Genomic DNA, 26342 nt, shown 5'->3' with positions numbered 1-26342 from the left:
AGGGAGTTGCAGTACACATCCCAGCCAGAAGAGGGTATTCATCTCGTTTTGGGGAAGTAATACAGAAGTAAATTAAACAGGACCTAGGGGTGGCATGTCCTTAATAGACGTGGGGATGCCGACCCACAAGTACCCTTGTTCATTATAGAGGAGCCATTGCTTACACTGAAAAATTCATCTTGATGTAGCTGCAGTACACGTCCAAGCCAGAAGAGGGTATGCGCCTCTTTTTGTGGAAGTAATACAGAAGGAAATTAAACAGTACCTAGGGGTGGCTCATTCATTGCAGACAAGAGGGTACCGGCCCAACAGAACCATCATTCATTATGGAGGAGCTTCTGCTTAAAATGACTATCCCTTTGATAGTTTCAGTTCCCCAGCACGCATGTCCAGTGGACCATGCAAGGTTTGAGGCACTTTGCCTCCCCAGACTTCCATGGCCCATTGAGATGCAGGCTGGGGAACTCCATGTCTGAATGTGCGAGTGGGTGCTCCTCCGTGGACATTCAGATTCAATGGAGCATTTCAAACGAAGCGCTCTGGCTGCTCCGCACATGTGCAGGAACCTTGAAGTGCTCTGTACTTCTTCGTTCCTGTTCTTGCGCTCGAGAGCCAGAGGACCTTCGTCATGGGTTGTGGCGTTGCAGCGAGGTACAGCATCCAGACTGGGGCACAAGGTAAGTTTCTCTTTTGTAGGTATGAATGTGTATGATTGTGTATGCTAAGCAAGCATACAAGTATGCATGTGTTAATGAGCGTTTGTATGATGTATGGGTGCGCATGTGAATGAGTAAGTGAATGCTATGTGAATGCTGTGTAAATGTGTGTTTAAATGAGCGAGTGACTGTGCGTGTACCTGTGTTTAGTTTGTGCCAGCCCAGGGAGCTGATTTGGGCAACGCGGAGGAGGAGGGAGATCGTTTTATAACAGGCGCTGCATCTGTGATTAAAGAAGCATGATAAGTGTTATTATGTGGCTAGACTGGCATTTTGGTGCAGCCAATCTAACTATTAAATGTTGTGGAACAACATTTTCTACTGGGTCTCCATGATATAGCAAGCATGACAAGTGCTATTACGTGGGTAGTCTGCCATTTTGGTGCACCTAAACTAGCCATTTCTTACTGTGGCGTGACATCTTTTTACTGGGAATGTATGATAATGCAAGCATGATGGTTAGAGTGGCATTTTGGTGCAGCTAAAGGAAGACTAATTTAAAGTATTGGATACCAAATTCAAGAAGAGTAGCAAATAGCAATAACCATTTACTAAAAATATATTCACAAAGTGGTAAGCATTATATCCTTTCACGTCACGTCACACACACACACACGCACGCACGCACACACACACACACATAAATATACATATTTATTCAGTGAAAAAAACTTTAGTTAAGGCAGAGTTAAGCTGATATGATTCATCGCAACAAATTCAGCAGGCGTGGGAAGTGATGATCATCTTAACACTGAGTCCCCCCATAGATGCCCCATTACGTCAAGTGCAAGTCTTCCATGTTACAGTTCTTACACTATGAGGTGAGCCCAGGAAACAGGTGCTTCACAGGCCTAAACATTTTTTTGCTCTTCCCATATTTTAAAACCCAAAACTCCTTCCCATAGCTGTGGATAAAATTAGCTCTGATTTACAGAGACTTCCTTTGAACACAAAGCAGTTTTAAACCACTATGGGTCACTGGGGCGAGGGATGCCAATGGCGAGGGAGACCTGGACTTGGAGTAATGAAGATAACAGCAGGTATTCGGGCCATTACCTCTTCATCCAACCCCCTCTCCCCAGCTCTTATTCCTTTTGGGATTAATCCAATATGTATGTACAATCTTATTTTCACAAACGAAAAAAGTAGATTTAAAGTAGGCTTTACTCCAGGCCTAACCCAAGAAAGACAAGGTTCATGTGAAAAAAATATAGTGTCCCTGCTCATGTCTCTGAGAAGTGTGGCAAGCCTTAACTATGAAAAGTAAGAAAGGAGCAAACATAAACCCTTACATTAGAATATTTATCCAGCAGCGCATTGTTAACAACATTTCAAATGAAAAAAAATGCTAAGAACCCTGACACATACTCATTTCTTTTTAAAGAGGAACCAGCCGATCAAGGCTCAGAGATCTCCACCCTGGGGGGGATTATCATCAGTTGAAACTAAACACATGATCTTTGGGTTCAGGATCTAAAACCCTGGATACAAAAGACCGACTTTGCAGAAGACAGCCAGGAAGGCCATCCCCTGCCGGGACATCTTTTGCCTCTCCCTTCCTTAATCCTGTCAATTTTGGAGGGTCCACCCACACACGCCCCTTCCACTGTGTGACCATTCGCCCAGACTCTGATACCCTCCACTTGCCTCGTGCGCTGTGGCAAACTCTTCTGTCTTCTCTCTAGGCCACACCCCCTACAGGCATACATATGGGTGGCGGCCTTCACGTTTGAACGTGTAGGTCGGAGGCAGTGCTTTAAGAGGGCCGGGCCCTGCCGCAACACAACATTGGCGGGAGGACACATTATTCCGCCGCAGCTGTGATGGAGATGCGGACGCCATTATTTCATGCAAACTGACAGAAGTGCCAGCCAGCCACAGCCACGCTTAGGCTGGCTGGCACTTCTGTCAGTCAGTGTAACTTCCACTGATGACCCCTCATCATGGTCATCAGAGGAAGTTACTGTCCCTTTGTTTGTCCTCCCCAGATCACTGACCCTCGGGAACCCGCTGGCTCAGTGATCAAGGAGCCCGCAGGTTCGCAGAGGGTGAAAGGCGCCTCGCTCAGTGATCTCTGCTCAGAGCAAACAGATCACAGAGCCCGAGGCGTCTATATCCGTCGACACAGCTTTATAAAAGATGTCTTGAATTGTGTATGCTTCAAGCCATCTTTTATGAACGTAAAAATATTTCTATGTATATAAAAGGCGGCTTGAAACGTGCACAATTCAAGGTATCTTTTATAAAGCTTTGTCTATGGACAAAGCCACCTTGGGTTTTGTCCGTCCTCAACGCTTTATAAAAGATAGCTTGAATTGTTTACGTGTCAAGCCATCTCTTAGAAACATAGAAATATGTTACAAATGTTTATGTTAATAAAAGGTGTCTTGAAAAGTACCCAAACCGTAGTAAGGTAAGCACACAAGGGTGCATAACTTACTATGGTGTGTGCACTTTTCAAGCCACCTTTTATAAACATAGACATATGTCACATTGCTACGTTTATAAAAGATGGCTTGAAAAGTACACAAACCATAGTAGTATGCATAAAAAACATATAAATGGTCATATACATTTATTTATTTGTTTCCGCATGTTACTATAATTTGTGCACTTTTAGGCCACGCCCACAATGAAAGCCACGCCCCCAAACGAGCCCCCCCCTTCAATTTCTTACCCAACTTAAAGCACTGGTCGGAGGTCAGGTAGGGAACAATAGGGGGACACGAGGGGGATGATTTTCATTGTTAGGTCAACATTTGTTCATCATATGCCTGTATAGCCACATGATACGCAGCAGAGCTGCCTCCATTACAATGTTATGGGAAAGACAAGCACAGATGTATGTAAGGTTTGTGATGGCAAACAGTGGGGTCTTTTAGTGGTAGTCCTGCTTAAAGAGTGCTTGTGGAAGAACCTCACACTGCTAGAGTCATATTGCACTGATGGTGTACTGCTGGGGAACGGTCACACTGCTGGGTCACGTAGCCCTTGGCAGGGGGTGGCTTGTGGGCGCTCTGTCGCCTGAGACCCTACAAGAGATGCATGGCTGTAATGGGGTAATACAGAACTGGCAAGGGACTTCTGGCGGAGGCTCACACTGATGAGGTGCTGGATTACGTGGCTATAGTCCATTAGTCCATAGCAGTGGTTGTGCCTGTGCAAGGGGGGTGAGGGGGTTGGAATGGAGTGCTCTCAAAGCTAGACACATATATATATCATGGGGCGTGCACTTGTGAAGAACGCTCACTCTTCTAGAGCCTTATAGCATGGATGTGGCACTACCGGAGGAAGAACAAACCACATGAACACTACACTGCACTGTCCCCTTTCAGCCTCACACTTTTCCCCTCCCCCCTGCCCTGCACTTGCGCGATCTCAATGACACTTGGCCTAGTAAGATCGTTGTCTCTGTCTGCCCTCTGTTCCCCCTCCCTTGCCTCATCGCGCCTTGAAACACTTGTGTATAGGCACGTTAAAAATACCATATCATATCATATACATCACTGACAGCATGTTGCTGGCGCTCAATGCAATGGCAACTCATATGCTTGGGCACCAGGGAGCTGTATAACTGCTGGCCCCTGTTTTTGTGCAAGGTGAAAGATGCATTACTTGGTTACATCGGTCACCTAGTGCAGGCCTGCAGTACTGATTCTCCGCGCAAACAGGCAGTGCTGTGGCAGGGTGCATATGTGTTGTGGCCCATGGAAATAAGCTGGTGCTGCATGTGCGTGGGCTTGTCTCATGCTAAGAAGGCTTCGTCTGTTTTTGTGCGTGGATCCCAAAGGACTCTGCGCGGGCTGAGTAAGTTTTAACCTTAGAGGCTAGTGGAGGCCTGGAGGGCAGGCCCTGCTGCCTCTCTTTGTGCAGGATCAAAGAGCGCAATGGCACTGAGTGACAGATAAATGGGCCAATCCACATGAGCTTCTGAGACGTGGGGTAGGGCATGTGGCAGGTGGCCCAAAATGTCAGTCAGTCATAACTTTAGTCGGCATTAAAATCATAAGGTTCATAAAAACAAATACAATATCACATCATACCAAAAAGTAAAACAAAAAAATAATAATATCATACACATCACTAAAGTGCAATGTTTATAAAAAATACAGTACACAGCTGCATACAGTTTTGAACAGGCAGGGTATACTCGCATCCCCGCTATCATACATATCCTTAAAAGTTTTTTTTTTTTTCTATGTGCTCTATACGTGGTTATCTTTAATTATGTTCTGTCTTCATAGCCAGGCCCCATGGATATACCGGGCAACGCAATTCACTATGTATTGGTCTGTGCTCCCTTTACACAGTTCCGGGGCTTCAGTGCTTTCGGAGCAAAGATTTCATATACCGAATTCTCAGGGGTCTTACATGTCACATATGAACAGAAAATGAATAACTGTTTCCTCACCCAAACCACATAAAGAACAAAAACCCATCCATCCAATCCCCAACTGTGCGTAAAGGATGCTATATGCAGTGTCCCGAGTCTAAGACTGGCATAAAGAGCTTTGGCATAAAATTTACTTCTGTAGTTAAGATATCCTTCCAACTGACTCCATTTTACATCGAAGCTATTCTGGACCTACTTTCAACTTATTGGCCGCCTCGTCCATGTTCTTCCTGACCAGGACAATTGCTGATCTCTTAATCCTATTCAAAGCCGCTTTATCTGCACTATACGGTTCCTCCCACAGCTTCATTCAGAGTGAGCCAGTTTGGTTTTTACATGTGCCACCCACGGGGTGCTTTTGCCCCCTTCTGATCTCAAAATATGTTTCAATGCGTCTTGCCCAGCCCCTCGGTACTCCATGGCCTTACCCAGTACAATACTGGGTTAAGGGAGGCTTGTTCTCCAATGGGACGCACATCGAGCTCAAGGCGTAATAATGCATTGTGGGAGCCTAGGGGAATCTGTAAAAGATGCTTCAAAGCGTATTTTCTTCCCTTTCTAGGCTCGTTGTATTAGCATAGCCGAAAGTGCTGCGGCATTAAGAGACGCTGGAATGGCTTGTTTTCGATATAATTCAATAGCTTCGGGGACAGCACCTCTCCCATACCTATTGAAAAATGTGCTAGTCGCTCCACCGTATTTTCCCAGAAAGGCCTTTTCTACTTGAGCTGTAGAATGGCCATTCTCATGGATTCTAGTTCCTAAATAGTCATATAGTAGTATTTGTTTCAATATTTGTCCAGTGATTAGCAAACTGGGGCTTAAAGGGTCTTGGGCGGATAGCACAAGGGCAACGTGCTTGCCTTAGAAGCAAGACGACATGGAGCAACACAGGTTCGATCCCCGGGTCCATGCCTAGAAACCTCTGGGTATTAAGCACGTTATAAATAACCTATCATATCATATCAAAGACCATGGCCTTTGTCTTTTCAACATTCAGACTAAGGTCAACGAACCACATTTCTTCAAAAAGACACTCAGGGAAGTTATTAATCGGCAGGGGGTAGCAGGCAAAAGTACTGGGTTGTCCACATAGAATAGCGCATGGTGTCTATCCAGACCCATCCTGGGGCAGTCCACGCACTCCTGCAATAAAATCTGACCTATATACTAAATAAAAATGGCACAAGGATGCAGTCTTGTCTCACGCCCCTATGAACATCAAAGGGGGCAGTTGTCTCACTGGCCAAACCATAATGCACCATGGATTTATTGTTACAGTACATCTCCTGTATAACGGAGATCAGATGGGAGGGCGCATCGCTTTTCCTCAGAAACTGCCAGAGAGTATCTCGAGAGATCGCGTCAAAAGCAGTCTTAAGGTCCACAAACCCAGCGTACAAGTTCATCCAATTTAGCATGGTGTATTACTGGACCAAAAGCAAAAGTTAAAAGCTTTGAACCACCATACTTTTATGTTTTTTTGGCAGATGGGGAGCAGGTGCAAGTTGATCTAGGTCACCTGGCCTAAGCCCTGCCCACCTGGTGCCTTTCTGCCTGCCGCTCTTTTTCAGCACTTAGCAATCCACGCCCACCTGATACCTTCTTGCTTTCCGCTCTGTTTCCCTTCTTAAGGAGCCCTCCAGCTTCTTTTCCTTTGCAGATGTGGAGCAGGTGCAAGTGGATCTAGGTCACCTGGCCTAAGTGCCTTCCTGCCTGCCGCTCTTTTTCACCACTTAGCAAGCCCCGCCCAACTGGTGCCTTCCTGCTTGCTGCTCTTTTTCACCACTTAGCAAGCCACGCCCACCTGATACCTTCCTGCTTGCTGCTCTGTTTCCCTACTTACGGAGCCCTCCAGCTTCTTTTCCTTTGCAGATGGGGAGCAGGTGCAAGTGGATCTAGGTCACCTGGCCTAAGCCCCGCCCACCTGGTGCCTTCCTGCCTGCCGCTCTTTTTCACCACTTAGCAAGCCCCGCCCAACTGGTGCCTTCCTGCTTGCCGCTCTTTTCCACCACTTAGCAAGCCCCACCCACCTGGTGCTTACCTGCCTGCCACTCTTTTTCACCACTTAGCAAGCCCCGCCCACCTGGTGCCTTCCTGCTCTTTTTCACCACTTAGCAAGCCACGCCCACCTGGTGCCTTCCTGCTTGCCGCTCTGTTTCCCTACTTAAGGAGCCCTGCAGCTTCTTTTCCTTTGCAGATGGGGAGCAGGTGCAAGTGGATCTAGGTCACCTGGCCTAAGCCCCTCCCACCTGGTGCCTTCCTGCCTGCCGCTCTTTTTCACCACTTAGCAAGCCCCGCCCACCTGGCGCCTTCCCGCTTCCCGCTCTTTGTCACCATTTAGCAAGCCACGGCCACCTGGTGCCTTCCTGCCGCTCTTTTTTACCACTTAGCAAGCCCCGCCCACCTGGTGCCTTCCTGCTTGCCTCTCTTTTTCACCACTTAGCAAGCCCCGACCACCTGGTACCTTCCTGCTTCCTGCTCTTTTTCACCACTTAGCAAGCCCCGCCCACCTGGTACCTTCCTGCTTCCCGCTCTTCTTCACCACTTAGCAAGCCACACCCACCTGGTGCCTTCCTGCTTGCCGCTCTGTTTCCCTACTTAAGGAGCCCTCCAGCTTCTTTTCCTTTGCAGATGGGGAGCAGGTGCAAGTGGATCTGGGTCATCTGGCCTAAGCCCCTCCCACCTGGTGACTTCCTGCCTGCCGCTCTTTTTCACCACTTAGCAAGCCCCGCCCAACTGGTGCCTTCCTGCTTGCTGCTCTTGTTCACCACTTAGCAAGCCCCGCCCACCTTGTGCCTTCTTGCTTCCCGCTCTTTTTCACCACTTAGCAAGCCACGCCCACCTGGTGCCTTCCTGCTTGCCGCTCTGTTTACCTACTTAAGGATCCTTCCAGCTTCTTTTCCTTTGCAGATGGGGAGCAGGTGCAAGTGGATCTAGGTCACCTGGCCTAAGCCCCACCCGCCTGGTACCTTCCTGCTGCTCTTTTTCACCACTTAGCAAGCCCCGCCCACCTGGTGCCTTCCTTCACCATCACTGTCTTGTGGCCAATGCTGGATTTGACTTTTATGGACTTCATTCATTCACGGTGCGTCACTCTTTCTCAACTCTCATGCTGGACTTCTTTTGCATCTTGTACTCATGGTGGCCCTGAATCATGCTGTTCCCAGCTTCAACTTGTATCCTAGCTTGCAACATTATGTGTTACTACTGACTTCTGCAATTGAATTCGCTCTCCCCTCTGGCTTATCCACTCTTTTTGACTGCTTACTCTCTTTTCTCTCCTCCTTTCCCTTCTCCCTTTTCCTATCTCCTCCCCTTACTTTCTTCTATGCACTTACTCTATCAGAATTGTCCCTGGACCTAATATTTTAGCAATCTCGTTTGTTTCCTCCACCCTCCCATTACTGTTGTTTTCCTCCCCACTCCACCTCTCCAGCACTATCTGAAATGTCTTCAGGCCTATTATGATAGTCACTTGTTTTGTTACTCCCCCCCCTTTCTGCACCCCTCTCCCTCACCTTTTGTTTTTCTCCGGCTCTACCAGAAATGTCATTAGGCCTAGTACGGTAGTGGCCTGTCTGTTTCCATTTCCTTCCAACTCTCCCCCCCCTTCCTTATCTATGTCTTAGCTCTTGCACTATCTGAAATGTCATCAGGCCGATTACGATAGTTAATTTCACACCCTTAATGTTCATGGCCTGTAAGAATGTGGTTGTATTTTCCCTTGTTCCCTCCCTTGCCTTGAAGCGCTTTGAAACACATTGTGTATAGGCGCTATATGAATAAACGATCATATCATTTTTGAAATCCAGCCTGGAGATGGCTAATAATACTGTTTTCGTCAACCCAGGCTGTCCAAAAGTGAAATAGGCCTATAACTAGCAAGTGACCTGTCCCCATTTTTGTAAATAGACACCATTGCAGCATGTTGCCAGGTGCTAGTTACTACATTTAGTTGAATAACTGTGTTAAAAAGTTCCCATATCTTAGCTTTACAAAGATCAATGGGAACCCTGTCTGATGCAGAGGCCTTACCGCTCTTTTGGGAGATTATAGCCTTGCACATTTCCTCCACACCATCTGAAAGTAACCCACCAGAGAGATCTCTTCAGTGTTCAGTGTGACTGCATGAAAATGGCTAGCCGAATTACTAGAGGAGCCGCAATATAGACCCGTAAAACGTATCTCCCAGGAGTCAGCTGGAATACAACATTAAAAAGTTACATCTCAGTTCGCTTCTTCCCCTGAGATCATTTTCCAATAGGTTACAAAGTCGCCCTCTTCGAACGCTAGTGTGAGTCGCATTCAGGAAGATCACACCGCTAGAGTTTTAAAGCAGTGATTGAGCAGAATTAGACGAAGATGGAACCACTGGGCCTCTACGCATTGCTGGGATTCTAAAGCACTGACAATGTTTGTCAGGAAGCAGCACCCTTTACACGCATGATATGTCATTAACAGAATACTGCTGCAAGGTGGCTGCATTGGTCAATGACCAATGGGCCACAAGGCAGGACCTTGCAACAAAATAGTAGGAAAGACAAAGTGCTGTCGGCTGAAATGTTTGGAAGGAATCATAACCTCTGGTGTTGCTCTAGGCAACCCTCAAGACCATCATTTCTCAGACTGCCATGCCATTACCCAAAGGGAAATACTATGTGCAAACCAAGCCCGCTCTCACCCAAAAAGGGGCATTCCATCCAAAACTGGTAGGTAGGTCTGGGGGGTTGGCCAGGTCAATGCTCAGAGTTTTAGATTAATTAAAAACCTTCCGGCCACATCTTTTGGTTTTGCCAAATAGGGGGGATCCAGAGGGGTTAGGCTCATTAAAAGCTGAGCTCCACATGAACTGCAAATAGCAGAGGAGCAAAGATCCCCAGGACAGTATTGTGGCGTGTCCATTCAGGCCCATAGCACACACATTTCCAATACGCAGAGCAATGTTGGAGGTGTTTTGCTTCCCCAGGTTTGCATGCCTGATTTGGCATGGTGGCTTCTGTACTGCATGATCATTTGTATATGGAGGGAAATTCTGAGCATCCTTGCAATTGAGGGCTGCCTGGAGTGCTGCAATCCTGATGACTGCACACACTCAGGAAGCAGGACACAGGTAGAGGTGTTGGTTGTCATCCCGTGAGAGCCTGCAGCATAGCTTAAAGTTCTGAAGTTACTTGGAGTGAGTAAGTAAGTTAAAAAGAAAACTATGCGTGTGTGTTTGTTTGTGCGTTAGCATGTGTATATGTTTCGGAATGCATTCAAGCGATTCTGCATGTATGTATTTGTGTTTGTGTGTCAGATTGTGTCTGTGTATGTATTTGTGTGTGGGTGATTATGTGTGTGCATGGCAGGTGAATGCTGTGTGTACTTGGGACTGATGCTTGTGCGGCACACAGAGGAAGGGGAAAATGTGTGGAGGAGAAACCAATGTTTAGACCCTGGCCACCAGATAGATAATTATAGGGCAATGATGGCATGTATTAGCAAAGCCAGCATGAAAATGTCTTTTTACAATGACAGTGCAGCATTAGTTGGTGCAGCCATCATAAGTGGGTGCTTTATGTGGATATAATGGCATTGAATACTGTGGAAATAATGGCCCTAGTAGGCACAGCAACAACGTGTTCTTAAAATGTAACTTCTGCCATTATTAGGGAACGCTACTATGCGTCTGTTCTTAAAAGGACACAACTTGCTTTACTAGGTACAGTGATCACAAGTGTGCTCTTAAAGTGTCAATACTGGTACAAATTAGCACAGACAGCAAAAGTGTGTTCTAGATGGCAATGCTATCCTATTTGGCATAGCTAGCTTGAAATGTTCTTCTTACAGTGGTAATATTGGCATTATTGCGCACAGCCAACATGAGCGTGTTCTTACAGTGACAATGCTGGCATTATTGGACTGAGCCAACACGAGTGTGTTCTTACTGTTGCAACACTGCCTTTATTGGGAACAGCCAACATGAGTTCTCTTAGAGTGGCAATACTGGCATTATTGGGCACAGTCAACATGATTGTTATTGCAGTGGAAATTATGGCATTATTGGGTACTACCATCATGCGTGTGCTCTTACAGCTGCAATACTGGCATATATGTTCACAGCAAGCATTAAAATGTTTTCCTACAGTGACAACATACTGCCATATAATATGAGCACTTCATAGGGAACCTGAAATGTGATCTACAAATCTATAATGAACAGTTGCACATATATTGTGGGCAGAGGTATTATGAAAATGTTTTGTAAAACTCCTGTGTAATGTTGGTGACTTGGCATCTACTTGATTTTTTCATGTGCTACCCTATGGAACCAATTGTTAATGACAACTTGTTAACCAAAATGTGTGCTGTTAAATGTCCCATTTTACTCCCCCCTTCTTAAAATCCCCATTGATTGATAGGGGCTTTGTCTCTATGCTTTGTCACGCGCACTCTTTAGTGGGAAACATTTACGCCCCTCCAGTCAAGAAATGTACCAGAAACCAATGCCACATCCTTTATGCCTGATTTGGCACTACTAGAAGAAACGTACACTGCTAGATTCCTACATAACTTGCAGAGTGCGGGCGTGGATGTCATCACTGAAGTGGATTTCTGTAAGTATGCTCACACTGCTAGAGTCCAAGTGTATTTCTCAGGGACGTTCATGGGGCTGTGGAACTATAGAACTGATAAGGCGCTGCCACCCACCTACCCCATCATCCTCAACCTATACACACTCATCCAGCAAGTTTTCATTCTCATTTATTTAATGTATCTGTGAGGAGGGAACCAATGCACGCATGGGACATTGACACGAGTGAGATAAAAGATATTCAGTGTGTGAAAAGCAGTATATTGATGATTATATAAGAACTCAACATGAGTATATACTGATCAACATTTAACCATGCATGTGTGAGTCTTTTTGTGTAGTGCACTCTTAAAGAGTGTCACTTTCATGTGATCCTCATGTCTGCAGATACGGAAAATGATGCACAGTGATGGAAAGTGATTTGCTCAGGAACACTTGGTTTTCTCAAATGATGAAGCCAGGATGTGACCCCCTAGATGTTCTGGTACTGTAGTGTTCAAACCTCTCTGATTAAACCAGCTTGGATTAACAATGCATCTATGCCAGTCTCTAAAGAATAGTGAGAAGTGCAAGGAAGGGAAACAACTGTGTATATGTTACGATCAACACACTCTCCTGATTTACCATGAATAACTACATGGGAATTTGGCAAACATGCTTCTACATATCGTTTAGCAAATGATTAGTCTGCTGTGCTCGGATGTATTAAATAGCACATACATGAAACAAATTCTGACTGCATGCACTAGAGCTAATCTTCAATGCTCGAGGGAAAATAAGCACATTCTGGTTGACTGACAGGGTGATAAGCTGTATCACAGGCATATTGTATGTAGACACTTTGGGTTTGCAATTATTGTATAAACTGTCTCAACACAGAGTGTTTGGTGACAGTATCCCTTGCACTGATTAGCCACACGTGAGTAGTCTGCATGCAAAGTAACCGATGCGTGACAACATTTTGAAGGACATTGAAGCTGGTAAGGTTCACACATTAATACCCACGTTTGTCCTTTAGCATGACTATTTAAATTCAGACTAATTTCTCTAAAACATGCAGGAAATCAGATGTTGCGTTTTCACATGTAGTTTTTTTGGCTTACATAATTTTGGTCTGTTATATAATATTGCCTAAAGGCTTAATGTCGAATAAAGGTAAATGAGCGAACGAACATGGCAGTTTCCTCTCACAGCATGAATGCATGACTGCAAGCATTGCACTTGGGGGGTGATGTGGAGCCACTGGCTCGGACTGGTCTTGCATGCCACACTTGACATGGCACAGTCTGAAAGATCAGCAGTGAGAGGACTAAATCCCAACAAGATTTTGTGTATGACTGAGTGATCCCATGTCATGTATAACCCCTCTATCCAGGGACGTCATTTCAACGGAATGCCAGGGGTAGCGGAAGTGACACCACCCGACCCTTGACCTCTAATGACATCACAGGAAGTGATGTCGTTTGACCACACCCCCTAGTGACATGATGGCACACAACCTTTTACTGTTTGACAAACAGGCAGCGGCGTCACATAGCATTGTGCCTCAGTACACTAAGAAAAATATGGTTTCAATATCACTGTAATATAATATACATTTCATCACCACATGTTGCATTAATATCAGTGTGTACAGGCCCATATTAGCAAGATATTTTAGTTGTGTGGCCACCAAATGGGATGCTACCATGTTCCCCTGCCTAATGGACCTTGACAAATATCCACTGGCGACTGGTTGCAGGCAGTTACAAAAATGTTTGAAAAGAAAGCAATTCTTTTTTACCAGGGGTAGGAAGGGAGACAACAAGGTTAGCAAGGGAGACTACAGGGGTCGCAGCTGCAACCCCTAGCAACCCCCAAATGACCTCCCTGCCTCTATCCAGCCACAGCTCTTCAGCATACATCAGTTTGCATTCTGGAACCTGTAGTTTTCCTTTTTCAGGTTCTCATATTCAAAGTATGAGTGGCTAAAAAGGAAAGAATGGCCACGTGTCTACTACTTCCCCACCACTACCTGCATACTCTGTATACTCGCCATGGTGGCTGTGAATCAGAGGCATCATCTCAGGCATGATTGGTCCCTCAAGCCATTTCAATTCTTTGAGCTATTTACTTTTATGCCGTTATGAATGCAAATAAATTAAAAATGCATGTGGTGAAACAATAGGTCTAGTTGTGTCTTTCATGTGTCGACACGCTCAGAGAAAATGCAGACCGTGTTTTATGCCTCGGACATCTTGAACTATCTCTAGTCTTTGCAAACCCTGGTACTGCGCACGATTGATATGATGGGGTGTTCCAGCAATCGGATGTCCCAACATATCCACCTACGCTCCACATCGGGAGAGAGTGGGGTATCCGTATCATGCTCTGTTTGCTTCTTTGAATCCTGGAACCTGTAGTTTTGCTTTTTCCTTAATAATGTGAAGTGCACATAGAAGAATTCAAGACAGAAAGGATGTGCCATTCACGAGTGCAGTCGTAGCCTTTAAATACTCTTTGGGGGTTGTCCTATCCGGGAAAAATGACCTGCTTGCATAGTGGCTGTTTGGAACAGGCATGCTCCATGTTGTTATGCATCATGTGAAAACAATGTTCAGCGCCGCAAAACATGTAAACATTTTCGTTTGCTTGTCACAAGCAAATGTGCTTTGTAATTTTTTAAAAGCATCTAGTTTACCTTTTCTTTCACAAACTAATGGATGGAGATGAGCTTGCAGTCATGACTCATTTCCTGCAAACTGCTGCTGCCACCCTAACAGCCCCTGACTGCCGCAAACCCTGTACATGATGTCCTTGTGCAAAACAGAATGAGCCGGCCTTTGAGAGCACACCAGGAAGGTTTCAGGCCCGGGTGAACCCCAGCTTTGACTACTGGGCTCTCACCGCCCACCTTCCACCGAATAGGACTCCCTTCACCTGGCGTCAGAGTTACCACAGAGAGGGACGCTGAGGCTGCACGTGACCAGTGCACTGCCATCCATACAGATATGTGCTGTAAAAGTGATTGCAGGGCAAGGCCAGTGCCAGGAGCTTCTGATGCTACAGAATTGAAGAACAATTTTAGAGGTGGAAAAGTTGGGGCCCCAAAGCACACCTTTTAAAATTTGAGGGGAACATTCCCTCGTTAACCACTCTGGTGGGTGTGTCTATGATTATATGCTGTCTTTACACACTATAGCTCATGTTCTCTTCTTATAGACAGGTATTTCTATCTTGTGTCATACCTTGCAAATGGTAGCCCACCATTTGACAGATGTGCTCTTCCTATGCCCAGAAACTCAAACCATACACCATATTTGTATTTCATTTGCGCAGGTAGTTGTACCGTTTTTCAAGATGTCCGTCACATACCCACATCATTTGCCAGGTTCTGCTATCATATGCTCTGTACATTTGTTGACATATGCTCAAGTACTCACGCGATTTGCTGGGTATTTCCATCATACACCAAGGTACTCACATCGCATGTCATGGTTTGCCATCCTATTTCCAGATTCTGCTATCACTTTCCTGGTACTGCTATTATATTCCCGGGTACAGTTTGAGGTATCTTTTGAGATACAGTTCCATCTAATGCCTAGCTACTCCCAGCATTTCCCAAGTATTGCACAGTATTCCCAGTTACTCACATAATATGGTAAGTTTTTTGGCTTACTGCACAAAACACCCAGACTCGCTTGTAGTGGAAAAGGTCGCTTTAATGTGACAGGCCAAAGCTTACAAATAACTGCTGAGTCCCATGGCCTTACAGACTAACAAAATGTTTTAAACAACCAATTCATAATTCAACACTTTCATTTTACCCAACAAATACATAAATAAATAGTTCCACTTCCTCCCTAACTATCCCTTGGTCCCTACCATCTCCTTACCACTTCTCAAGGCGTCCCGCTGTCTCCCCGGGGCCATGCCCCTCCAGGTTCAATACATGTTCCCCCGGGGTAGCCCGTTTGTGCAAACAGCACCACCCCATCCTTTCCCGCGCTATTCCCCCATTGTGCTTCCCTCCCCCCACATCTAAAGGGGCCATGCCACCAGCAACAGAAAAACCCTCCACGGAGGTGTTCTTTCTGCCCCACCTCTACCATTTCTTTCTACTTCCAACTCCTTACTATCTCTTCCACCTGCATGGTCAAATCTGCCAGATAATAACTATTCCCGAAAACTGACATGTGGACACCATCCTCTCTGAAGATCATGAAACCTTCATAAACTATTTCTTTGTGTTCCAAAACCTTTACCGCCGCCGAGGCACAACATTTTTCCATCCCTCTATTTATTCCCTTCCTTGCCCGCTCTATTGCTCCCTCACTTTTCGCTCCCCTCCAACTCTCTGCGGCAACAAGTTAGTCCAAACTACGCATGCATTTCCCGGACCCATACCAAATCCCTTTTCATTTTTCTAAGAAGAGCCACACCTGTATCTCTTACAAGGCCATTTTCCCCTGCATGAATGATCACCCCCTCTGGAGACCCATAGCGTTCCCTCAACCCCACCAACATAGGCAGCAGCTGATCCCAGCAAAGCCCCCCTAAACCGGACCATCTTACCAATGCCACTTTGTAGCTGCAACCCAATTGCCTGCCAAAAACCCTTTCCTCTGCCTCTTTCCCCACCCACTTATGTGGGCTGTTTTAACCCACTTCTTCTCTGCTATGCGGCATCACTGTGTTATGATAGTGCCAGAAATAGCAAAATGGCCTTAAAACCCTTGTGCGCGCCAAAACCTCTGAAAGTCGCGCTTTGCAAAGCACAAAAAAATGGTTGCCCAATCTGCCACGGATGTTGTCAGTGGTGGAACAGAGATCTCATTCCTGGAAAATGTCACTGGGCTCCACAACCAGTGAAAATGGAGTACAGAAAGAAAAAGCAGTGTTTTGCTAAATGAAACCCAAAATCTTGCTTCAAATCCCTTTTTCTTTGTTGCTGAAACTGCAGAATGTCAGTACAAAACACCCTCAAACATCAAAAATTCTTGCTGGGTGCTACAATTTACTTAGTTTAAGAAATCATTGTGAACTTGAAATGTCCTGAAAAGCTGAAAGCATAAAGGGATTTCCACAGCAAAAGTGGCCTGTCTGTGGATGTCAAAAATATCTGTGCAGCAGAGGACTGCAGGGATGACAGCTGTCAGGAGCCCGCCTGATTAAACTTTAAACATGTACAAACTGAAATCAAATGTTTGCAATCTACGTGGCCTGTTACTGAGAGTAACCTATGTTGTAATTGTTTTGATCCGATGGGTTAAAATCTTGGATAAGTATTTAGCTGTGATTTGATACAACAAGTTTGTTTTAAGCGAAGGAAAAATGCAACAGAATTAACAATTAAATCAAGCCTGGCTAAATCTAACCAAACTGAAATAACAGGTTTCTTCACAGAAGGCCTTTTCCTCCCGCAGGAAATCACACCAAAGTGATAATTATAGGGTTTGGAAAGAACCTGGTCTACAGAGGCAAAAGGGAACAATGAACAGCTGCTACTAAGGAAATGTGAGGTGTGAGGACAGTCGTAAATGGCCTCTGCCATGAGCAAACAGGGAGGATACTCCTTCTGAACTGCAGGGAGACAGAAAGAGGCGGACCCAAACAACCATCTGTGGCTGAACTTTCACAAAGAACACTTTTTTTTAAAAGACTTATAATTTGCCAGTGAAAATTGTGAAAAATATAAAAGTAACAGATTTTTGAATCTAATTTTTGGCTAAACGTTTCAAGAGGCGCAAAATCGTGTGACATGTTCTGCAAAGAAATGGCAGAAAATGTACACAAAATGTATTTCTGCTAGAAGTATGAAATTTATACACTTATGCCCATGTTAAAAGCGCACACACTTGTAGAAATTTGCTTGTAAATTGGACATTGTGTTCCTGATGAAAAGGGCAAAATTCTGTGAAAAGCCGAGACATGATCCCACAGCTAGGGGGCTTTGAGGGATAGCTGCTATATAAAATATGTAATCTGTATATGTGATTCTTAGAGAGGTTGCACATGTGTAAATATGTATGGTGCCAAAAGTAGATTTTGTGTTCAAGGGGCTAGGGGTGGACTCTCAGCCTCATAAAATCACACCATAAAGGTAAAACACTGTTATTCTCCTCCTATCAAGGCAGAGAGTAGACTCTGACCCTATCACCTGTCAAAGGGGCGAGTTTAGGCTAAACCAGCACACACACCCCTTTATCTTAGCATCACCACTCAAAAAGACAGACAGATTCAGCCACTATCCTGATACTGGCGGAGCACCCTGCTGCTGAACTCAACATCTTCCTTGCTCCAGACTCCAGGAAGTTGACAAATCGGAAATCCATTGCATAGCTGAACCATTCTCAGCTAGGCCCCACATTCTAGAACCAGCACCCCACAAACCTAAGGGGAAGCATCAAAATACAGCCGGGCTGCGCTGTATTGCTTGCCTGCTGAAATAAATATCATCAGAACCAAGAAGAGCAGATCCAATCGAGTCCTGTGCCATGCTGTGAATCAAAGCCATTGCAGATCCAGTCCAGTCCTGTGCCGTGCTGTGACCAGAGCGCCTTGCTGATTGCAGATCCAATCTGATGTGCCAAGGTGTCTGTCCTAGAACCAGATCCCATTCCCTGACCAGAATCTTGACGGACCAGAATCCTGACGGTTCCGTGCGCTTATCTTTTCTCATCTGAAGAAGGCGAGTTCCTCTGCAGGCAGTCATTCTGATCAAGTGGCTATGTTCCTGTATGGGATTCGTTTTTGTTCATAGTCATCCTCTATTATAAGAAACCAATTGTCATTTTAAAAGTGCATTCCCGTTTTCCATTCTTGCGCCTATCTCGAAAAAACAACCTCCACTAAAACGTCCATAACTTCCTCAGTTTTTGTGCTAGAAACAACTTCTGCTTGTAGCGAACATCCACAGCTTTAAATCGCATCTAAAACCGCATCCCAAATCTACACGGTTCTCCCATTGTCGTGATTATTGCGCAGTGAAAAGTTTGCCGCGAATTTCATTTTTGGGAAATTCTGACCAGTGGCGGCTGCTATGATAGGGCGGCCGGGCGCCGCCCCCCCCAGAAAAAAAGAGAGAAGAAGAAAGAGATTCAATCAGAGAACTTCTCTGATTGAATATCTTTCAGCCTCGAAGATGCTGCTGCATATCCTTTGCCAACAGCGCGGGTGCGCTGTGGCAAGGAAACAATAGTCACTAGTGTATAGGCCGGCCCGGCAGCGGGGTGCGTCCCAATTTAGTATATTTATTTTTATAGTAGAGTGCGTGGATCTCATAGCTCCACGCACTCTACGTAGCCCCTTTAATTAGAAGCCTGGCGGGGCGCTTCAGGGGTGGCCCCGCCAGTATTAAAATGTGCGCAAACAGCGCACTTATATTCCCTCCCCTGCCATACATACAGTAATGTCATTGGCTGGCAAACAGCCAATGACATTACTTTATCTATGTGTATGACTGGCGGCGCAGGGTGTGTGTGTGCGCGCCTGCGCCGCCTCACACCCGTCTCTTTCTTTCAGCCGACGAGTCAACAACAACACACACGAGTCGACCAGTGCTGCTGCACCCCAGGCCACCAGCCCAGTGGCGCCGCGGTAAGTACCCCATTGCGTTGTTTAACTTTCTTCTCTGTTTGGGCCCGGGGACTCGGGAGTGTTACACTTACACTCCCCTCCCCGGGCCCAAACTATGTGGTCCACCACACGGCCCAGGCCCAGTCAACACTGAACGACGTGTAGGCCAGGGGGCCTACACGTCGTTCAGTGTTGCTACCGAGCTGACTGCCGTCAACCTGGGGCGAGCCGCCTTGGTGATAGGGGGCCGCCTGCTACCACCAAGGCAGGGGCCACCTGGGCCTACTTTGTTTAGCCCCGTACGCAAGGCCCAGGGCACTGGCAGGCAGGCGAGAGGGAGAGGGCCTCTCCCTGCCAGGGCTCTCCCTGGTGACTTGTGCCATTTTATATTTTCGGCATTTTTTGTCGAAAAATGCAGAAAATATAAAACGGCACAATTAGCATGATGCGGGAGTGGTCGGCCGCGGCTGCCAACATATAATCATTATAATGTATTATTGCTGTGATAAGATTGCACATCATGAACGAGAACATTTCTTCAAATCTTAAATTGGAGGCATTTTCTGCGACCCACCTTTAGCTGGAAAAAACCTGGGCAAAGCCGGCAAACACTCTCTGGAGAACCGTGTTCGCATTCTCTGCAGCACGTCTGGGGACACGATTTGCCCTGTTCAATTAAACTGATGAAATACGGGAAATCTTCAAAATGTTCCACCTAGATCATATTAAGTGGGAATTAGAAGTGCGTATTGCAGGTGAAGATGATATGGGCGCTAGGGGCCTGGCGTGCACCCTCCCTCGACTCCTGATCACATCGACCGGCGCTAACACGGAAGCAATATATGGCAGAATGCTTTGTAGTTATTTTGCTAACCATTTGGATTAGCTGTTTCTACACTGGGAAACTGTGTGAAACGTAATTTACTGCCCCAAATCACAGTTATGCATTTGTTCTTTGCTGCTGCCTGTTAGCCGCAAGTTCACAATAGCTGAACACCTGCGCCGCCTCTCAATGACCTCTGCCAGGCGTGAATAACAACAACCGGGGGGCGGCGCTGATTTCCTGCTATCCAATCAGGCTTTGGGAATGACATCGTGCTATGGTGTGGGATAACACAGGCCGGCCTGGCATTTGCTGCGGGTCATTTCCTGTGATGGGCAAGAAAACACGTCTGTACCTTTTCATTGAGCTGATGAATTGGTCCCTCGGGGAGAGCGCCGAGATGTTGGCACAGCATGCCATGGTTTATTAAATGACCTGTTTTTCTTAATTATAATTACATTTACCGCGCACTAAATTAATCGCCTTCATTACGTTTATGGCACCGTTTTACTCAATGAGCGCAAGCAGACGCAGCCTATAAGCGAGGGACTCTGAACACAGCATATTTGTTTGGCACGTTAAAATGGATCTGTCCTGAAGCGGTACAGGTGGCAATTTGGCCAAACGATAAACATTTAGTGATGTGCCAAGTGTAAATTAAATGTGATGCTGTGATGGTATGCCGCGTAGGTTATTTTGCAGACTAAGTATTTATAATGACAACCTGGCGTGGACGAGGCTCGTACTACTTGGAGACCTCTTCTCGAGCCCCAAAAAGCAAAGTGTATGTTTATTGTAGTAGTAACCTGCTCTGCAAAGCCCTCACGCAGACCTGTTTTTCTAAGAATTATAGGTTTGTTGTAACAGAGTAAAAACGGGGAAAAAACTACATGTCCCACAATTCCAAGTGGGGTGGCTTGGGCATGGCAGTGGGAAATGTGAGGTCTCTCTGTTTTGTAAGTCTTTAGGTGTTTAAAAACGATCCCTGCTAATTCCTTTTTTATTTGCACTTGTTTTGGTTTTGTATTATCTGTTTGAGTGTAACACGGTCTTAAAAGAAGCTGGCCTTATCAGAGTCACGAAGTTCCATGCTCTGCACTTCCCATGGGGTGAGGTCCTGCCATTGTATGGCCCAATGTTATTGGCAGGGGCTGCATCAGGTGTTTTAAACATTTCATCTGAGATGCTCCCCACACATTGCCCCCTCCGTGCTGACTCTGAGAAAGGAAGCAGAAGCAGATATGTTTCACATGCTTTCAGCAATTTGGTGTGAAATGGAGTTTGTGGCACGTCATAAAACCTCAATGATACAACTAGTAAAATCATTCATTGCTATTTATATTAGGGAACCTATATTTTCGATTATTAACTATGCATCACACAGCTCGCCCACTGTGAAGTGGTCCATGCTTAGGAACCTCTGGTATTCAGCACTTTATAAATAACCAATTACAATTACGCAGTCTGAAAAACAATATCGCATTATGTTATTACTTGGGATTTATAGCAAACTTACTGGTCTATTTCGCCGACTGAATGCGCTGAATTCGGGGATCGAACCCATAGTACATTGCATTGTTGAATCTCTCTTTTTACACCTGGGAAGACTTGTTTGCTAGGTATCTCTTTGTCTGCTGTTTGGAGCAAGAATGTGTGGAACACTGGATGGGCCTTTCCATTTATTGGGCAGCTGTAACTTGTAGTCCAATTGGCTGATATGTTTGATAACAAAAGGAAATAGGAACCGAGGAGACAACTTTTGGGAGGTTTTATCTATGTTTAGGTTTCTTGTTGACAGCCAAACGGCATCACTGGGTAGATACTCATGGGCTTCTTTTCTTTTTGTATCTGTATTTTTTTTGTAAATGCTTTTAGCTCATAGCTCATAGTTCTTAGCTCATAGTAGATGTAGTTGTGCTTCTTGAACTGCCGTCCCAACGTAGCGCAAGATTCAGATTCATTTTCAAATGTATTAGGGCGCAAATATCTTGCTTAGAACAGATAAAGGATTAGGAAACGTAACATATGTTTCCTCATCACTGACTATATAATGAATTTCTTTATGCATACACCATAGTACCAGCTATTCTCAATACAAGCTGCTGTAAAATATAATATCACACTTGCACACGTAAAAATAGTGTACCACCATTAATATGTAAAACCAAATGCTTTTTTCATATTTCGGTGGGTTTTTTGGACAGTAAATTGCACATTTTGTAGGCCATTTTTCCAAAAATTTCATGGGGGGAGAACCCCCCCGCAGCCCCCCCTTGGGGGGGTGGGCTCGCACGCTGCGCGCGCTCGCTACTAAATTCGCCCTTGGAAATTTACGCCCCACCAGCTTTCAAACTCACCAGCCGCCACTGATTCTGACACGTGTAAAACAGCTTTTGATTGCTTCCGACTTGAATTTTAAGATTTAAAAATTGTTTCTAGGTATTAAATCATTGCTTGTGTTTGTGTGCAACTATCCAATGTGGCTCCCATAAGAATTTATACAATTTCAACAATTTTGACCATATTTGGTGTTTTTGCCCAGTCCATTCTAAGATAACTTTAAAAGCCATTCTGACCGCTTGAAAGTCAATTCCGTTTTTCTATTGTGTTTGTTGGGGGAAAGAGGGGTTGATATTTTGTTTGAATTCTGCCATCCCTGAATACCTGCTCTCTCCTCCTATCTCTTTACGTTGCCTAATAGGGATTGAGGGGTGTGCAGGGGGAACCTTTAACCACAGTGCTATTTGATCTGCGCACACACACAAAAGTATTATTTATGTGCTGAATTGTTTTGCTTACTACTACTCCTTGTGTATTAAAGAGATTATTCAGTGTTACATCACCCCATTGGTGATAATTGTGCACCCATTAAAACATAGTGTGATTAAATTGTAAATACATAAATAAATAAATATTTTAACTATGCAAACCAGCTGGATTCTTGGTTCAGTGTGACCGGGGGGTTCCAGGAGAGGGGCGTGATATGAGTGGTATATCGATCAGAATAAAGAACATTTAGACAAAAATAAATAAGGATTTCAGTTGTGCATTACGCGCTAGGTGTTGACTTGGGTGTGTGCCGGATTGAAATCACTTACAGCTTGGAGGCTCGTCACGAGATCCTGAATTAGACATACCACTTGTGACAGTCTAACACAACGTGCTAACTGACGGGGTACATACACCTTGTTGGGCTACCATACTGTGCTACACTGTAAAAACACCCTTCAAAAGAAATACTCAAAGGAGTTGGGCCAGTTTGCAAAGGTAAAAATAACCCTGAGATAAGTCTGAAGGAAATTAATATTTCCGCAATGGTGACCCCAGTGGAAATCAATATTGCATGGGAACACCCACTGCACAAATTGTTTGTCAGGGGTGAATGGGTGGAGCAGGATGAGAATGTCTAGCTGCAGGAAATCAAACAACAAATCACTGCCATAGAATTAGATACATGGCAGGGCCAGGGTCCATTACACCAGGCACTTAGTGAATTGTATATGGCCCCAAAAGTAAAAGAAGAGCAATGTAAAATTGCCAAAATAGCGGCTTACCTATACCTCCACATCAGAGAAATACAGAAAAATATGCTGAAAACCTAGATCTGGCAAATAGGCAAGTACAATCCCTAGAGAAAATCCAAACTGATTTGGACTCTGCAGAGCAAAGGCCACAAAAGAGCCAAGAATCAGAGAGAGAAACCAGACAGTACATGACAAAATTAAAGGAAGATCTGGATCTCCTGCAGCAAGACAAGGTAGAGCAAGATACCAAATTACTGACACTGCAAAAAGAGTGTCAGGAAAGATTGGACTCTCTACAACAGAGCCAACAAAAGCCGGAACAGCAATTAACCTTTAACAGAGCATGCGCAGAACAGATGGTCACTTTAGAGAAGCCCATAGACAAATTAAAAGTGCAAAATAATACATTAATTATCAAAGACCTTGAATCCCAAACAGAGTTTGATAAAGAGTGCCGGAAAGCTGCGGCATTTAAAAAACAAAGGGACAACCTGGCTGCACAGAGGGTACTCTAATTCAGGAGAGGGATGCCTTAGGCCAGGAAGTCAACCATTTAAAATCCAAGGTGGAATAAAATCACCTGGCCCTTCAGGGACTGGGTGAACTCCAAATTGACTACGAAAAGCTGTTAGAGCACACCAGGAGGGTGGAAGATGCTCTGGCAAAGAATAATCAGGCTGTTCAGGATCAGACTCAGGAGGTGAGTGGCCAAATACTCCCAAAGCAGACAGGAAGCACAGAGGGACAATGAGGCTCTCTGTGAAAAAAGTGACAGGCTCCATAGACAGATAGCCATGCAGGATCAACTAATAGAGACCAGTAAGGCCTTAATATAAGAACAAAACGGTCAGATTCTTGCATGCCATCTGGGAGTAGGGGCTAAGAGAGATGAGGTCAGATGGGAGAGGGAAACCCCTGAGCATAACCTCAGGAACCCTGACACCAGAGACTTTAATCCTTTCAATTCCATGGACTCTGTCACCCCATGTCCACTGGCTCACATGAACCAAGGGCAAAGGGGATGGCGGACTTCAACCCAATGGGAAATATGGGGCTAATAGGTCAGCGCCTCCCAGAAATGCATGGGCGGGCATTGATGTACCGGTTCCCAAGTGCTAGGGCCATTTTCTCTGATCAGGGAGACTCCAGTGAGGGGAGAATCAGAGAAATGGATCCTCAGAAATATAACTTACCAAGAGATCAGGCAGTGAACTTTGGAGGGGAATTACATGAGACTAGGCCCACTAAGAGCACACTAAAAACCTCTTCCCCGCTAGGACAGTGGGGGGGTACTCAACCAATCCTGGGAGCAAGGAAGAGTCAGAAGACTCTTCTGAGCGCCACAGGTTCCTAGAGACTAGGCCCCTACATTCTGCCAGCTATTCCCAAGTCCACAGAATCCGGGAGAGTCTGGAAGACCAGACAGCCACTTCTGGTAGCAGTGCCTCTGAGTCAGAGGATGAGTGGACCAGGGTGACCACAACTAAAAAGGCCAACAAAGTTAAGAGGTCTTTACTCAAGGATCCCCTGAAAGAAATAAAAGCTATTAGGAGCGTCATCACGCCCTACCACAAAAATGCCAAATATTCGGTTTGGAAGCACCTTGAATTATTTGAGCAGATGATGGAGACTTTCCATCTGAAGGATAGCCAAAGCTGTATTCAGTATGTAAAGTGGATGTTTTCTCCCGAGTACTCCAACTTCTTTGCGGGGCTGGAGGGTCAGAACCATTCCAGATGGTCCATCTATAGGGCGCGATCCTGAAACACTTTTGCATTCATAGGAACCCTCAAGAGGCTCGCAAGGCCGCCTACAATTTACAATGTAGGGAAGACCAGGCCCCACAAGAATTTATTCAGGAATTGAAATGCGCCTTTGCGCAGACCACTAGAAGGGTGTGCACTGACAGTAAGGAATTTGTGAACACCTTCTTTCATGCTCTCCTTAAGTACATTATGACCCAGCTAGTGAGGGACTTTCATGAGAAAAGATCATTAAACTGGGTCATTGAACAAGCAACGCGCCTCTATGAAGTACAGAAGCCGTTGGAAAGTAAAAATCTTAGCAAAAGCCCCAAACCAACCAACACCCCTGCTGCTGCTAAGATGGCGGAGGTGAAGGTTGCCCCCATTTTATATCTGGAGATGGGGGGGGCCTAAAAACCTTCTTGTGCAGAATCCGACCAACCCCAAACCCAGAAGGCCCTCGGGCCAATCCTAAACAGGGAGCCAGGGAGGTAACAGACAAAATTAACAGGGTCGCTCCACACCAGAGTGACCTTGTCTCCGTGCACACTCTTGTGCATATAACTATGCCAATTAAATTTTACTTTTCAATTATGATATACTCATAAATGGTTAGATTACTTTTTTTAATATTTCAAAATAAAGTAAATTCCCAAAACGGAATTTCTATGTTTCTTGCAATTAATTAAACATTGCAGATTACTGTGTACATAACTTCATTGCTTAAATAAACAAACATTGCTTTCATGGTTCTAAGGTTCCCAGTGTGATTCTTTACAACATGCATACCCAATGTGATGATAGAATTAGCCACTCAAATTTACATAATTAGTCCACAATTTCCTATTCCCTGTCTTTTTCAGATAGGGGTAGTCCGAATGTATGGCTTCCTTTCTTTCAATTTGATTGCCTTTCTGTTGATTTTTAATGCACAACACATTTCGGGCTATTCTAGCCCTTCATCAGGTGCGGGCAATTCACAAGTTCCAATAAATCAATTTCTGTAA

This window comes from Ambystoma mexicanum, chromosome 1q (genome assembly GCF_040938575.1).
Source record: "Ambystoma mexicanum isolate Mex_15411 chromosome 1q, UKY_AmexF1_1, whole genome shotgun sequence".
NCBI classification, from domain to species: domain Eukaryota; kingdom Metazoa; phylum Chordata; class Amphibia; order Caudata; family Ambystomatidae; genus Ambystoma; species Ambystoma mexicanum.
This window is presented reverse-complemented; position numbering follows the sequence as displayed.